The sequence below is a fragment of the Symsagittifera roscoffensis genome, chromosome 8, assembly GCF_963678635.1.
Source record: "Symsagittifera roscoffensis chromosome 8, txSymRosc1.1, whole genome shotgun sequence".
NCBI classification, from domain to species: domain Eukaryota; kingdom Metazoa; phylum Xenacoelomorpha; order Acoela; family Convolutidae; genus Symsagittifera; species Symsagittifera roscoffensis.
Window position 1 is genome coordinate 51,612,420 of NC_087069.1, and position 17,203 is coordinate 51,629,622.

The 17,203-nt window shown below is 32.6% G+C and overlaps 1 protein-coding gene across 5 annotated transcripts in view; it reads left to right on the forward strand.

The window, feature by feature from the left end:
* The window catches only part of LOC134852865 (uncharacterized), a 44,494-nt gene that overhangs the window by 6,777 nt on the left and 20,514 nt on the right, over positions 1-17,203 (forward strand). For 4 of the 5 annotated variants that reach the window (XM_063868700.1, XM_063868702.1, XM_063868703.1 and 1 more), the window contains exon 1: positions 17,031-17,164. The exons of the other annotated variant lie outside the window; for it this stretch is intronic. The gene's annotated coding sequence lies outside the window, so the exon portion shown is untranslated. Of the gene's footprint in view, positions 1-17,030; positions 17,165-17,203 lie in introns of those variants that run through there. 5 annotated transcript variants of the gene reach the window in all.

Below are 17,203 nucleotides of genomic sequence, written 5' to 3' on the forward strand. Positions count from 1 at the left end.
TTATCACTGTTATACTTAATTATACTGTTATACTATAATTATACTTAGTCCTAACCAGTCAAGATCCATGTTTAAAACTTAAGATAGTTTGTAGAGCTGAAACCATTTAAATTTTCAGCCAGAGAAGACTAAATTTAACTGAGAAAGAAATGGTTCTTCCTCTATTCTAACTTCGAAAGATTACCAACATTTAACTAGATTTATTGAGACTAGGAAAGATACAGGAAGAATAGAAGCGGTATTAAACTACGAAGTTGTACGAATCTATCCTCCGGCCAAAAAAATAGCGTGACAAACCAATGGCTCATCCTCTTCGAAATTACTCTATGAAAAGCCACCCAGACTTAAACTCACTTTTGTTCTCAAATTTACTCTTTACAAAAATTATTTCATGCAAAATTCGACTGTAAGTGTCTATAACATATTCCAGGTTGAGTTTTTAATTCAAAAATTTCAAAAAGCACAAACAAGTTTTTTTGTAAGCAAAACTTTTTTTTGTTTTCATATGTTAAAGTAAACTTATTTTTTTTTAAAACGTGCTTTTTTTCTCAAACGCCGTCATATTCAACGTAAAAATTTTCTTAAGCATTTACAAAAAGTTAGGTTTTTGGTATTTATTTCTGTGTGAAATTTAATTTTGATTGCAAGTATTACCAAATTCAGTGTTCCTGGATGATAACCTCACTTAAAACGACTGAAAAGAAAACGAACGATTTTTTCATAACTGAAGGGGAAAAAAGAAAACATGTATTTAATCCCTTTGGATGGCCCATGCGAAAAACGAATATCATACAATTTGCTAATCGAATCTATAAAAAAAACGTATTAGGCAATTCTCATAGAAACAAAATCTTATGACACACAAAACATTGAATCGAAATTTTTTTTTTCCGGTAGTTACCTTAACTTAAATTAAAACTCAAACAAAAGAAAACTGTAAAAACTAAAAAGCTTTTGCAAAAATAAAAAAATATCATGACTGAACCTGAATTTTCTATAGATAGGAGATATAAATAAGATAAAAGATTTCACAGAGCAAAAGAAACGAAGGGCAAAAAGGAGATGAAAGACGACGTCATTCCGACTCTGGAGTGGCAAATCTATCCGTTTTGCTTGCCGCAGACACAACCGTCGCAGGATAATAAGTATAGAGGGAATATCCCCTGAAAAAAAATTATCCCCTGAACAAGAACAATGACCCACTCGATAATGAACTGAAAACTACGGATCCTAGTCACTTGGCGCTTCAATCAGAGAAATAAACCTTTATCTCGTTATGTCAAAAACAGTTGAGAACGCACATAATCTCGATATATTTATCGAAACCGACACATCATTACAGAAAACTGCAGCCTCGATACGACCTTTTAACTCGCTATAATTTGTCTATCTCTATCTCTCTCTCTCTCTCTCTCTCTCTCTCTCGCGCTCTCTCGACAACAAATATTTCACTGACACAAGCAACTGCTACTCTTCTCAAGGAATTGAGTCAAACAAACCATAATACACTCCCTCCACCCTTCACAAGAAATTTTTGATTTGAAAAACTTCCTAAACCTCGGATCTGTGGAACTAGTTCAAAACAAGTATTTTTATATGCAATCAGATTCCTGATAATTATCACTGTTATACTTAATTATACTGTTATACTATAATTATACTTAGTCCTAACCAGTCAAGATCCATGTTTAAAACTTAAGATAGTTTGTAAAGCTGAAACCATTTAAATTTTCAGCCAGAGAAGACTAAATTTAACTGAGAAAGAAATGGTTCTTCCTCTCTTCTAACTTCGAAAGATTACCAACATTTAACTAGATTTATTGAGACTAGGAAAAGTTACAGGAAGAATAGAAGCGGTATTAAACTACGAAGTTGTACGAATCTATCCTCCTGCCAAAAAAAATAGCGTGACAAACCAATGGCTCATCCTCTTCGAAATTACTCTATGAAAAGCCACCCAGACTTAAACTCACTTTTGTTCTCAAATTTACTCTTTACAAAAATTAATTCATGCAAAATTCGACTGTAAGTGTCTATAACATATTCCAGGTTGAGTTTTTAATTCAAAAATTTCAAAAAGCACAAACAAGTTTTTTTGTAAGCAAAACTTTTTTTTGTTTTCATATGTTAAAGTAAACTTATTTTTTTTAAAACGTGCTTTTTTTTCAAACGCCGTCATATTCAACGTAAAAATTTTCTTAAGCATTTACAAAAAGTTAGGTTTTTGGTATTTATTTCTGTGTGAAATTTAATTTTGATTGCAAGTATTACCAAATTCAGTGTTCCTGGATGATAACTTCCAGTTAAACATTGGGTTTTGTGATGATAAAAATTCTTGGTTAGTGTGTTTAGGATTAAGCACAAAAATTCGTAACACAATTTTGTTTGTATTCTTATGGAAAAAATGCTCATCATACTACTTCATAATAATTAAAGTCATACAGTTTCGTTTACAAAAAAAAATCCTTTTCTGTTTTCATAAAGTTTTGTAAAAAAAAAGTATGGCGAAAAGCTTGAGGTCGTTATTAAGTTCCAAATTTTGGCAAAAATTCTTATTCTAGTAGAGAAAAAATGCTCATTTTGCTTTTTCATACAAATTTTTCAGTCCAAAATGTATGAAACTGTAGGATGAACCTGTAGGTCGGTCTGCCACTTAAATTTAAGCGTTAGATTACTTAAGCGGAAGATTAATTCAGGTACACACAGATTCGGTAATTTACACTATTTCAGAGTTTTTAGAAATCTCAAAGGAGAGAGCACCGTCAAAATTAGTCACTGACATGAAAATCACCATTGAATTGACGCTCCAACGGCGCGAGATGGCTCCATCTTTTTAAACGTATGACTCCATCAAAGCAGCTTAGTGTTGTCGAGTTTTGTACTCAAACATTTTCTTTTTCCTAGTCTCAATGGATAGACTTGTATACGGGTATCCTCTCGAGGTTTACGGAGACGAAGAGCAACTGCTTTCTAAGTTAAAAGTAAATTTTTCTGACTCAAACAAACGTTTATCAAAAAAAAAGTTGTTTGCATGCAAAAGTTAAATTTTTGTGTGCGTAACTTAGTCCTGGTTCAAAATTATTGGACTTTTTTAAAAAAAAAAACGCTGAAAAAACACCTATTTCTTTTGTATGGCATAGTTTTGTATGTCTTGATCAATGTCTGATAATAAAAAATTACAAATTCTCAAAAAAGCTTCGCTGAAGTTTTATATTTTTGTTATATTATTTTGTAAGACACAGTTAGGACTTTTCAGGCCGAGTCCATTATTTTGCTAATGCTAATTATCCAATTTTCATACATGAAAAATCACTAATCATAGAGCTTTCTTCTAGCAATTTTTTCTTTATCACTAATCATAGACCTTTTTTTAGCAATTTTGTGTACTTAAAGAATTGCATCAAAAGTGTATGAATAGCACTTTTACATATAAAAAAAGTGTTCGATTAGCATTTTTGGTCAACCCGTTTTTTTTATTCTAGTTACTTCTTCAATAGTTTTTTATAGTGGAATTTTTTGATCCGTTCAAAAAAAACTTACATATGAAACATTTGTTGAAATACTAAGTAATCTATTCCAACAAAACCTCACTTAAAACGACTGAAAAGAAAACGAACGATTTTTTCATAACTGAAGGGGAAAAAAGAAAACATGTATTTAATCCTTTTGGATGGCCCATGCGAAAAACGAACATCATACAATTTGCTAATCGAATCTATAAAAAAAACGTATTAGGCAATTCTCATAGAAACAAAATCTTATGACACACAAAACATTGAATCGAAATTTTTTTTTCCGGAAGTTATCTTAACTTAAATTAAAACTCAAACAAAAGAAAACTGTAAAAACTAAAAAGCTTTTGCAAAAATAAAAAAAGATCATGACTGAACCTGAATTTTCTATAGATAGGAGATATAAATAAGATAAAAGATTTCACAGAGCAAAAGAAACGAAGGGCAAAAGGAGATGAAAGACGACGTCATTCCGACTCTGGAGTGGCAAATCTATCCGTTTTGCTTGCCGCAGACACAACCGTCGCAGATAAAAAGTATAGAGGGAATATCCCCTGAAAAAAAATTATCCCCTGAACAAGAACAATGACCCACTCGATAATGAACTGAAAACTACGGATCCTAGTCACTTGGCGCTTCAATCAGAGAAATAAAACTTTATCTCGCTATGTCAAAAACAGTTGAGAATGCACATAATCTCGATATATTTATCGAAACCGACACATCATTACAGAAAACTGCAGCCTCGATACGATCTTTTAACTCGCTATAATTTGTCTATCTCTATCTCTCTCTCTCTCTCTCTCTCTCGCTCGCTCTCTCGACAACAAATATTTCACTGACACAAGCAACTGCTACTCTTCTCAAGGAATTGAGTCAAACAAACCATAATACACTTCCTCCACCCTTCACAAGAAAATTTTGATTTGAAAAACTTCCTAAACCTCGGATCTGTGGAACTAGTTCAAAACAAGTGTTTTTATATGCAATCAGATTCCTGATAATTATCACTGTTATACTTAATTATACTGTTATACTATAATTATACTAAGTCCTAACCAGTCAAGATCCATGTTTAAAACTTAAGATAGTTTGTAAAGCTGAAACCATTTAAATTTTCAGCCAGAGAAGACTAAATTTAACTGAGAAAGAAATGGTTCTTCCTCTCTTCTAACTTCGAAAGATTACCAACATTTAACTAGATTTATTGAGACTAGGAAAAATTACAGGAAGAATAGAAGCGGTATTAAACTACGAAGTTGTACGAATCTATCCTCCTGCCAAAAAAATAGCGTGACAAACCAATGGCTCATCCTCTTCGAAATTACTCTATGAAAAGCCACCCAGACTTAAACTCACTTTTGTTCTCAAATTTACTCTTTACAAAAATTATTTCATGCAAAATTCGACTGTAAGTGTCTATAACATATTCCAGGTTGAGTTTTTAATTCAAAAAATTCAAAAAGCACACAAGTTTTTTTGTAAGCAAAACTTTTTTTTGTTTTCATATGTTAAAGTAAACTTATTTTTTTTAAAACGTGCTTTTTTTCTCAAAAGCCGTCATATTCAACGTAAAAATTTTCTTAAGCATTTACAAAAAGTTAGGTTTTTGGTATTTATTTCTGTGTGAAATTTAATTTTGATTGCAAGTATTACCAAATTCAGTGTTCCTGGATGATAACTTCCAGTTAAACATTGGGTTTTGTGATGACAAAAATCCTTGGTTAGTGTGTTTAGGATTAAGCACAAAAATTCGTAACACAATTTTGTTTGTATTCTTATGGAAAAAATGCTCATCATACTACTTCATAATAATTAAAGTCATACAGTTTCAGTTTACAAAAAAAAATCTTTTTCTGTTTTCATAAAATTTTGTATAAAAAAAAGTATGGCGAAAAGCTTGAGGTCGTTATTTAGTTCCAAATTTTGGCAAAAATTCTTCTTCTAATTTTTCCTAGTAGAGAAAAAATGCTTATTTTGCTTTTTCATACAATTTTTTCAGTCCAAAATGTATGAAACTGTAGGATGAACATTTTTTCATATAAAATTGTATGATAGACATTTTTTGTCAACCCAGGTACTTTTAATTTTTGTTAAAACTATCTATATCATAAAATTTATCCTCATTTGGTAGTTGCTGGTTTCTGCGCTTGGTTGCTGTTTGCGTAGGCGTTTTAGACGCGGTCCTCACATGACTATGATGAATACGCTTTTATTTACCTCTAGCTTTTCTTCTATATTTTCAACTTTAGTTTGATATAGATTATATTGCTGAGGCTTTTTCAATAACGTATTAAGTAAAAGTCTTTTCTGGTTTTGTTCTGGCGACAGAATATCTTACACAACTCAACTGGTCAAATCGCCTGTTTTAGCAGCTAATCAGTTTGTTTGGTGCATTTGTTTTAAAGAAACAAAAAATTACATTCTCTCGTTAAAAGAGACTTTACCAAATCACATGGTTTTCATTTTGATCGTTTGGTTGGTTACAAGCAAAGAATCGAAAATACCTTGTGTTATGAAAAATCAAAATTGACCAAATGACTTCGTTGTAGGTTCTGTATTATACAAAACAAACTGTTCTTAAACAGTTGCTTTGTTGCTATCCAAAAATGAGCAAAACTTTTATGTAACAAAAATGCTTATACTTTTTGAATGCTCGAGAAATTGTTAGTGATGTCTTCTGATGATTCTTTGGAACGAACCGCGAGTTCTTCGGGAATTTCTAGTGGCATCGAATCGACAGCTTTTTCCTCACATATATTACACACAAACGCCAGCAATAATAGTGTTCTACCGGCAGATTCGTTACACCTCAGTGAAAGAAGTGAAGCGAGCTTGCACGAAATTTCTATTCTATCAGGACAGCACTCAACCTCAGCTCCTGGTTTATTAGAAACTATCCAAAATTTACACAATCCAATAGGAGATTTTGCTTTCGGAGAATCAGTTTATTCCACACAACAAGAATCTTCCTTTTCAACGGCGAATGATCAAAACCGAGATGCCGGCACTTTTATTTTGGATCTCAGACGCTTCCTGGAAACAAGATCTGATGGTGCAAGTATAGAAGAAAGGCAATTGATTCATGAAGTGGAAACTTTGTTAAATTCGGTACCGATTACCGGTTCTCAGTATAATCAAGAAAACCAAAATCTGTCAAATCATGCTGAAGAAAACCAAAGATCTGGACGTGTGAGCGAGAGCGGAATGGACCACTATAGCTTCTTTGTAAGCGACACTGAGGACTCTTCAATAAACACGAGTCAAAACCGTGCGTTAGTGGAAGCAACAACCACTGAAGATCACAACAACGATGTTCTTGGGGAAAATGTCGCAGGAGAATTGATACCATCCTCGAGTCGAAAAGTCAATCACATCTCGGTAGATTTTGAGAGTGAAAACATCTATCAAGACACTGATTATTTCTTGCAAACGGATCTGTTTCCGGAATCGTTGACCAACTCTAACTTGTCTCTCCAACCAGTCAAAAAAAGAAGGTCCCTTTTTCAGAGATTCTTGAATATACTGAAAGCCCCTGCGATGATAAAACTACGGAATCCCAGAAGAAAGCAAAGACTGCTCATTGTAATTTGTATCACCAAACAGAACTATTATAACAGGTTACCGCTCAGTAGCGTGAGCAATGATTTTTTGGTCTCCGAACCTACGTATTCGATCGAAGGTTATGAATTCTTATATTGTTTACGATCATGTTGGTTACGATTATGTGTACGATTATATTGGTTACGAGCGGTATATGAATTATTATTATCGAGCGCTTTACGTTGTGAATTCAAGTTGATACGTTTACGTTATACGGAGTACTGTATGTGCATTCTTCCAAAGAACGGACATCCAGATGGAGAAAAAGATTTTAATTTAGTTCACTTAGGATACTAATACTTATTTTCTGTTGAGTTTTCTGTATTTATTTTGAAATAATTTCCTGGTCTTTTTTGATAGTTTTATAGATTTTGGGATGCGTTCCTTCTGTGTCCTACAAACTCAAAGCCTTGAATTGTCTGGTGAAAAAAAGAAGCGCTACCTCTTACATAAACAGAAAAAAGTTTCAGGAACAAAACACAATGATTTGAGTTCGTTAAACACGCGGAGGAGCGGGAAATAACTAGCGCCTATATTTGATTCTATATAACTGTTTCCTTCTGTCTCTTTTCTGTTTTTTATCCTTCTTGCATTTTTTGCATTTTTTATTCTACAATTTCGAATTTAAGAAACCTCTAATGCCCTGTAACTTTTCAAAATGATTATTGTTGGTCTAATTAAACAATCATTAATATCTGTTTTCAAAAATAATAATATTCCTCATTGCAATTTTTTTTAAAACTGTCCGCATTTAAGAAAAATGAAAGCGAATCAATTATAACGGATTTCCGTGGTCTAAAGTGTTATGTAAATAAAATTGATTCCCATGTCACGTTCAGACAACAAAATTGTACAAAAATGGATTTAAATCCATTTTGTCTCGCCAAAACAAAAAGCATTTTAACTCATTTGGATTTCATTATAATGGATTTTATAAAAAGTCGGAAATCACATTTTTTCCACTTTATTTTTGTTTTGCACGTCGTGCAAAATTTTGCAAGAATTTCTTTATTTATCAAGTGAGTTATGCGGAAATTTCGCGAAGCGAGTGTACGGCCTAATCCATTTCTAAACCCAAACTCAAATTGCGAAACGATTCTGTTAAGCTCTCCCCCCTAACGTTTGGCCCTTTGCTCCCCTTCAATCCCCCCTCACTGAACCCCCCTCCACCACCTGAACAACCCACTCCCACCTGAACAACAACCCCCCTCCTCACCTGACGAACCCCGTCCCCCCCGAAACCTCCCCTTCCCCTCCCCACCTGAACCCAAACCACCCCCCCCCCCCCTTGAACCCCCCTGAACACCCGCTCGACCTGAGCACCTCCACCAAAACTGCGAATCAAACGTTTCGTTGAGGTGAGGTTGTTGTTAAATGGGCAAACGCTAGGGGGGGTAATGGAAAGGGGATTAGTCCATCTCCAACTTTACCCCCCCCCCTTAAAAAGTTTCCAATAGTTTAACAAAGTTTTTGAAAGGAACAAAATTCAGTTTTTGAGTAACATAAAAAGTAATAAAAATAACAAAGCTAGGCAGCATTAAATTGAATTGATTAACAAGTAACCAACGTAACCAAATTTAACTTAAAAGGTGGAAATGACTTCATGTGTGTTGAAATTCGCATCTCAGTAAAGTGGAAAAAAATCGATTAAAATTTAGTTTCATTGTCAGTGTCCACAATAGTGACGAAAATTGATTATAACGGATAAAAAAGGATTTTGTTGCCTCGAAAAATAGTAATTTTATAAGCCATTTTAATTGATTTTAGTCGATTTGTTTTCACTGACAAGGAAACTCAATTATAATCGAATTTCACTCATAGAACTCCAATGCGGGTGGGTAAAAAACCATGTTATGAAAAAATCAAAAATTTTACAAATTATTCTCTAAACAGAGTTAATTGCCGAGATTTAATTGTCGTTAACTCAGGTGTTTCGTAGGATTACTTTATGTTTTTATAGATACTGAGTTTGGAGCGAGCACAGGAACCTAATTTTAATACACAAACTTGTACGCAAGTTAATTTGATGATGCAATGAAACTACAAAATTCTACTGGTGTTTCAACCAATGGCAACATTATTAACTAATTTCCATCTACTTGATCAATTCAAGTTTCTTTTAATTGGCCCTTTTTATGGATCGGCCTTCAAATTCGCCACATTTCACGTCTTTTTTTTGGGTCACCTAGGTGAATGTCACAATCGTATCTTGAAAATAAATTTAACAAATTTGGAAAAAAAAAACTTTTTTGAGGCTTCTCATTAATTGCCACAACTGTAAAAAATCGAGCTATGCAACAAGACTAAATTGAAAACTTTCCACAAATGTATCTTTTCTTTTAGGACACTTAGTAAATACCAGATTTATTACACAGTTATTACACCATTTAATACACAAAGACAGCAAAAATTTGGCACAACAAGAAAAAAGAAACAGTTTCAAAGAGAAGAGAGGACGGTGGGAAAAAGCAGGAAAGAGTGAGATTCAATGTCTTGGGGGTATTGCGACCGAAAAATTAATGTGGTGTGTTCACAGTGTTTTGAGGAATTTTCCAGTGTAAAAACTGGCTCACCAAACAGATAGGTAATCACTGGATGTTAGGGTATCTCAGAGCTCAACCGCAGCAAAACTGAGTTTTGCTCAAAAGCAAAAGGAAAACTCGGCAACAGCCAGGTCTACTAGCTAACGAACAGATAGAAGGAAATCAAAAAATTTGATCAGTCATTGAGATCTTTTCGAAAAAAACCCAAAATAGGAACCGACTAAAAGCTACTGAAAAAAAATTGGAGTAGAAAACGCAGCATGATTCATTAGTTAAGTTTAATGACTTTTGATTTTATTAGATGAATAGAAATTGACCAATAAATTAAGGAAAACACAAATTGAGTGCACGAGATAAGTAAGAAAAATATATTTCTCTCTGAGTTTCTAAAGTAAGATTTCTCAATACGGTCAAAAAATTACCTATCGAAGAAAAGATAGCCAAAGCATACCTAATAATGATGCAGACGATGAGATTAGGTGTGATAGCGAAACCGGTACTGAGTGATGTGGCAAGACAGATACTACCCACTGAACAAATGAACAAGATAACCGTTTACTGTGCAAGTAGCACAGAATGTTCCGAGCAGACTTAAAAAAATGAAAAAAAAAATCCAATTACCCCAGACGATCCAGGAGGGTTATCTTGCAAGGTTGTGCAAGATTCTTAAAAATGAGGGTTATCTTGCATTACCATTACGAGGCAAAATTTTGCACTTTGTGAATTGTAGTAAGCGAATTCCACAACAGGCAAGAATCAGATTTGTCGCGGGATCCGCAACATAGCTACTATTATTTTTTTGATCTTCTCTGCCTTTTTGCTGTTTTTGCTGTTTTGGATTCTACGGACAAATAGGTAAAAAAAACTGTGTTGCTCAAAATTGATCCGAAAACAGGCAATTTTGCTGAAACTGCAACAAATTGTGTGGCTTTCGAACCAGTTTATGGAATCCACGAACAAATAATAATATATTTGTTTAGTAAACTTAAGCTGTCGTTGACTCCGCAACTCTAGTGGAATCCACAATTTAATGAGGATTCCGCTTACACTTTGCGGATTCTGCTTACAGTTTGCGGAATCCGCTTACATTTGCGGAATACGGACAACTACCTATTTTTGCTCAAAAAAAATCAATGTGCCAACAAATTTACGTTGTTACAGTTTTTTGTATTTGTACGCGGAATTCACTGAACGTTTGCAATTGGAATTCATTTATTTTTTGGAACAAGTTTGAAAACTTGTCTCTGGAATCCAGGAACATACAGACACAAAATTGTGCGACTATCCAGTGCACAGTTTGGCATCATAGTGTGCAAGTTGCAAGAGGGAGATTAACTTGCAAGAAAAGTGAAAGATTCTTGCAAGATCTTGCAAGACAACCATCTATGAATTCTCTCAGGAAACTTTATTCTGAGCGCCAAAACAACTATGGAACTCCAATTTGACCATGGTCCCAAAGAATTATGAATTAAATCTCGGAAAAAGTTTAGGTTAAGCAAAATTTAAAAGTGTTCATATATATTTTGATTTTTCATTCCCGTAATATAAGTAGTTTCAGGTTGTTGTTCTAACTTATGCATTTCAAATTAAATTCTCAAAAATATTTTTTTCTGACAGCATTGGAATTTTTGATCTAGTTTTGCAAATTTTTATTTCAAAACTAGATAAATCTCAATTTTTATTTTTTTTTGTCAAATTTTTGATGAATAGAGTCAATTAGCTTGAGATATTTTAGTATGTTGTGTTCATATAAACGCGGTGAAAAATTATTTTCATCCTATTATGATGTTACTTTTTTATTGTTGATTTGTTCAAGTATTTAAATGTTTCTACTTGCTACTGCTAAAGTGTCTACTGGTAAAAAAAATTCTTCTAGTGTTTTCTTCTCTTCGATTTCTGAAGCATTGAAATTTTTAAAATCTGTTCGTTTTCAAATGTTCACCAGATCAAAAAAACTAGAAAAACTGGAAAGTGTACGAGTAATAGTCGTACAATTCCCACCACTAGCAAAACTTCATCATACGTCTAGAATTTTAACTCGAAAGAAATTTTTATGACTATGCAGTTGTACAACAAGAACTTGATCATAATTTTTCAATAACAATTGTGTTTCAACTCAATATCCTAATTGTCACCAAACACAGTAGGTCTGGTTTTTAATAAAAACAGTCACCAAATTTTTGAGGATTGAATTCAGTTTAAGGTAGCCTCAATGTTCTCAAAATACAAATCTTTCAGGAGATAGTCTCCAAGAGATAATCAGCTAAATCTCACAACGGAGATTAAATCTACAGGAGTTTATTCTACCGCCTATGTATCCTTAATTAGAAAAATTAGGGAAAAAAAGGTTAAAAGTTTTTTCGCGTTCAACGAGAATACAAATCTTTGCAAGAGTTATGCAAAAATTTTTCAAGAAGCATTTCCAACAGAGAATATATCTCTTGCAATATTCTTGCAAGAATCTTGCAAGACTTTGCTTTCCTTTGCAAGATTCGTTTGAAGTTTTAGTACACTTGGTTCATTAAGTTCCTTTTTAGCCCGCTTTCATTCATTCGTGCGCCATCATTTTCGGAAACTTATGATTAAGCAGAGATTTGATTTTGGACTAAACAAAAGGAGTTTTTTTGGTTGCAGTTTCGCTGTATGATTCTGACCTAGAAATGTTAGTCAAACTCTTTTTATAGTATAGTAACTATATGATAGCGCTTTTCTGAAGCTCCATTATGAACTTAGAGCAAGCTACTCATCTATTATTTTTAAAAAAATCGTAAAAATAGTCAGCTACAGGAGCTGCAAACTCAGTTTGCATTTTATCTGACATCTTCATCGATTTTTTTTCTTTTTTTCATCTTGCTCAACTTTTCAGAAAGAATAGGGATTGAAAAAAAGGATTTCTAATAAGGGTGTCTTCTCCTCTAAAAGTTTTAGAAAAATGAAATTTTTGGAACCCTATTGCTCCAAAATGTCTATGTTTTTAATTGTTGTTCAAGAGTTTCAAATAGTTTTCTTCAGCACTTAAGAAAGTTTTTTTTGGTTATTTATTTTATTCCATTAAATTGTGACATAAATAGCTTGATGATACGTGTTTCTATGCTTCTTTGAATTTTTTTTGTTTTAATCGGAAAAATAAAGTTATTATTCAAACAAGACTGCTAATATATCAGGGCAGAGCCCTGAATGTTCCGAATATGTCTCTTAATGGAATAGTTTTTGTGAAAAAAACACTGAAAATCTATAAATTTTGGGCGGTAAATCAAAGATCAAATGTGAAAATTTGAGAAGTACGAAATTAAAACGAGCGATTCAACTTGGACGATTTTGTTGGGGTGGATAACTCGTCATGCATAAATAACTCGCGCTACGCTTTCAACTTTTTTAAGAAAGTATTCCAATCGCACATAAATTAGACCAGAGCATGACCAAACTGGCATTTCTCGAACTCCTAGAACTTTGCAAAAAATGATCGGAGGTAAAATATCTTGTAAATTTGATTTCAGGGAGTCGGTAACTTCAACGGGTTTTAATCAATTTTTGTTAAAAGTGTTATTTTGATCGCCAAAAAATGACTGAATAAAAACAACCACACCGAGCATAAGCAATTGTAGAAAGACCGTTAGACCCGCGTTAGCTTGTAATTTTTCAGAATATTCAACAAATTAGATGTTCTTGCCTAGAAAGGTGAAGAAAAACTTTTTGAGATATTTTATAGTTTCAGTTTGGTAAAGAACACAAGAATGAAACCAATTAAGATTCCGCATATTCTTCAGCTGCGCAAAATGATTTTTTTTTTCATTTCTACCAAAAGTTGTAGTGACTTGTGATTTTGATGTGAGATGTTTCTTATTTTTCTTTCATAAATTGATTGATAAAAACTCTGTATTTCAGAAAGTTTCAACTAAACTTTAGTCTTGTACAAATGCTATATATTTAATTGGTTCAAGTGACGAATTGATAGAAATGCCTTTGAGTTTTCCATATTTTTTTCTGAGACAGTGGATAACTTTGCTTCTGATCGTAAAAAGGTCAAAAGATTTATAAAAAAAAATTGTTTAAAAATTTTTGAAGGAAAAAAAAAGCTTAACCAACAGTTTTATTATAAGAATAGTCAAAAACTAACATTTTTTTCAAGAGACTTTAGTCTTGTACAAATGCTATATATTTAATTGGTTTAAGTGACAAATTGATAGAAATGCCTTTATGTTTTTTCATATTTTTTTCTGAGACAGTGGATAACTTTGCTTCTGATCGTAAAAAGGTCGAAAGATTTATAAATTTGTTTATAACAGTGATAACTTTGCTTCTGATCGTAAAAATGAGTGTTTTCCTAATTTTCTCAAAATTGCAAAAACTTTACCATTGTATAAAAATGGCGACAAAACTGAACCCGATAACTACCGTCCAATTAATTTGTTGTCTTGTATAAGTAAACTTTTTGAAAAACTAATTTTCAAGCGCATATCTAATTTTGCCGCTAAAAACAACTTGATTGATATACATCAGTTTGGATTTCAAAGTAATCATTCCTGTACTCATGCCATTTTGTCCATTACTGACTTTTTTCGTGAATCAATTGATAATAAAAAATTTGGTTACTCCTGCTTTATTGATTTGAAAAAAGCGTTTGATACAGTTGATCGGAAAATTTTGCTTGACAAACTTTATCAATATGGGTTCAGAGGGAAAATTCACAAGTTAATGACAAACTATCTTACAGGAAGAAAAAAATATGTTTATTCGAATCAATCCGTCTCGAATATGCTAGAATGTACAAAAGGTATTCCTCAGGGTTCAGTTTTGGGGCCATTTCTGTTCCTTTTATATATAAATGATATGCCGTCGGCCAGCAACGTTAAGCTAACATTATTTGCAGATGATACAACGGTAGTTGATGCTCAAAAAGTTGCAACCAAAACGAAGTTCCAGACAGAATAAAATAAAATATGTAATTGGTGCAATAAAAATAAACTACTCATAAGTCAAAAGAAATGCAAAATAATGAAGTTTGGACGGGATTAATTGAATGAAAAATCTTCTTTTGGTAATAATGTACTCGCCGAGGTTTCTGATTTTAGGTATTTAGGAATTCAAATGGACAACAGACTCAAATTTGAATGTCATATTAATAATGTTTGTGGTAAATTGGCTAAATTTAACGGTCTACTATTCAAGGGTAGAAACTATTTCTCGAAAAATGTGCTGGTTAAATTTTATAACTGCTATGCAAAGCCACTCATTTCTTACGGTTTAATTGCATTTGGTGCAACATCAAAAAGCCTATTAGAAAAAACATTTGTGATGCAAAAACGTATTTTCAAAACTATTTGTTTCAAGAGAAAATTTGAGCATGCCTCATATATCCTACGTTCGTTTGAGATTGACACCGTTTTTGACTTATATTTCAGACAAATATTCAAAGAAACTTTTAATCAACTTCGTGGTAAAACTTTCCTTGAAACTTTTATATTGGAATCTCTGAATACTCGTCGGGTTACTAGGGCCTCTGTGGCAAAAACTTTACCAAGCATGAAAACTAGAACACAAATAATGCAACGTTCATGGAAAAATGTGTCTCTTAAATGTTATAATTTTTTGAAATCAAACGAGCTGATACCAGATAACCTAAACCAATTAACAGAGCTTCAACTAAATGGGCATTTCAAAAAATAGTTTTCTTTGTTTTCTAAAGATAATGGAGATCTTCTAGAATTATTTTTTTGAATCATCAAGTCGGATACTATCTCGCAACTTCTGTCATAGGTTTTTTCAGGGTCATGCCTCGATAAGCTGCATAGCTTTTTGCATGATCCTTGGTGGGTTTGATTTGTACATGCGGTTTATTGTTTACCTGTCTGTATAATATTACTCTCCTAAATAAACTATATAAAAAGGTCAAAAGATTTATTTAAAAAAATTGTTTAAAAATTTTTGAAGGAAAAAAGCTTAACCAACAGTTTTATTATAAGAAAAGTCAAAAACTTACATTTTTTTCAAAAAACACATTCGCTATCTTGTCAAAATCTTAGAGCCCAGATTTGCAAGATTTTGTAACACTCTCGAAAAAACTCTAAATAGCTACTTTTCGTCAAACCGGGCTATTTAGATTGAAAATTGAAGGTATTTGAAATTTTTATTTATTTATTCAGATGCAATTCATCGAACTAGTCGTCATTTTTGAAAACTGAAGGAAGTCCTAAAGAATAAGTTTGTTAAAAATCAATGCATCAATTGATTCGATGCATCCTTCTGAAATTGTACGGGTTGTTGGGGTCAAATTTGCTTTGTTCTGATCCAGAAATATCACGGTGCTCCACAAAATCACTTTGAATTTTTCTCTGGCACACTTTGTTAAGATCTTTTCTCTTATTCTGCTCCTCTTTCCGTATTTCTGTTTTCTATTTTTGCAATTTTTTATGCTATTATGCATAAGACTTCATTTTTTTGCTATATAAAAGGTTTGATTAAAAATTTTTGCTAATTAAAAGGTTTGATTAAAATTTTTTGCTATATAAAAGGTTTGATTAAAATTTTTTGCCATATAAAAGGGTTGATTAAAAAATGTGTTCACAGGTTAGTCCATTTGTTCACTGCAAAATTTATTTAAATTAACGTTAAAATAGCTTTTCAAAGTTGAAGTGCAAATATGAGTTTAAGCGGGAAAGATTTTGCCCGTGAATAAACTTGAGTGTTTGCAAAAGGTGTAGTAAATTGCAAAATTTAAGTACCTTTCAAAGTCAGAACTGATTGTCTGAGCTAGATAACAAAACCTGTCACTCTTACTATAAATTATTACCAGGAATAAATCAATGGCGTTACAATCGGTTATTAAATCGCTGATTTGCAAAAGTCTTTCATGCTGAAGTTGTTAAAAAAGATCGAAAGATTACCAATTTTGCAGACTGTTCTTATGCCAGTTAAACTTATTTCAACTTTGGATTCTTGAAGCCGAACTGTTAAACTGAATCATAAGACCAGTAAAAAAAAATTTTGCAAACCTGCTCTACGTTTTTTGGGGCAAAAATTGATCCCTTGATTAATTAGGCTCACAAAAACGGAAAAATAAGGGTTTTAAAAGATATTAATTCTTGTATTGATTTGAAATTTAAACTGGTGTAGCTGTGTAAAAACTTCTTTTGGACCAAATTAACAAATTATATTCAACGCTGGGGCGGAGGATCTTATTTTGGTCTATTTAGTAGGAAGAATGTTAATATGATCCTTTCATTTTTCTCCAAAAAAAACTAATTTAGCCACCAAATGCAAAAAATGTCATTTGCTGTTCGAAGTCAAATGTCAAACAGCATGTGTGTTCAATTCTTCACTCGTCAATGAATAAGAATCGAATTTGATAGACATTTCTGATGATCGCTTGAATAGTTTACTTACCAACTTAGAGTTCTTTTGTGCTGCAATTTAAATCTTGGTACAGTTTCATTTAATTTTGTTACTTATAGTTTAAACTAGTTTACTTTTATACCAAAGCTGCAGCTTAAACTCCATTTTGTTATGGTAATATTTAGCGATAATAAAAACTGTCTCGTCTAATGA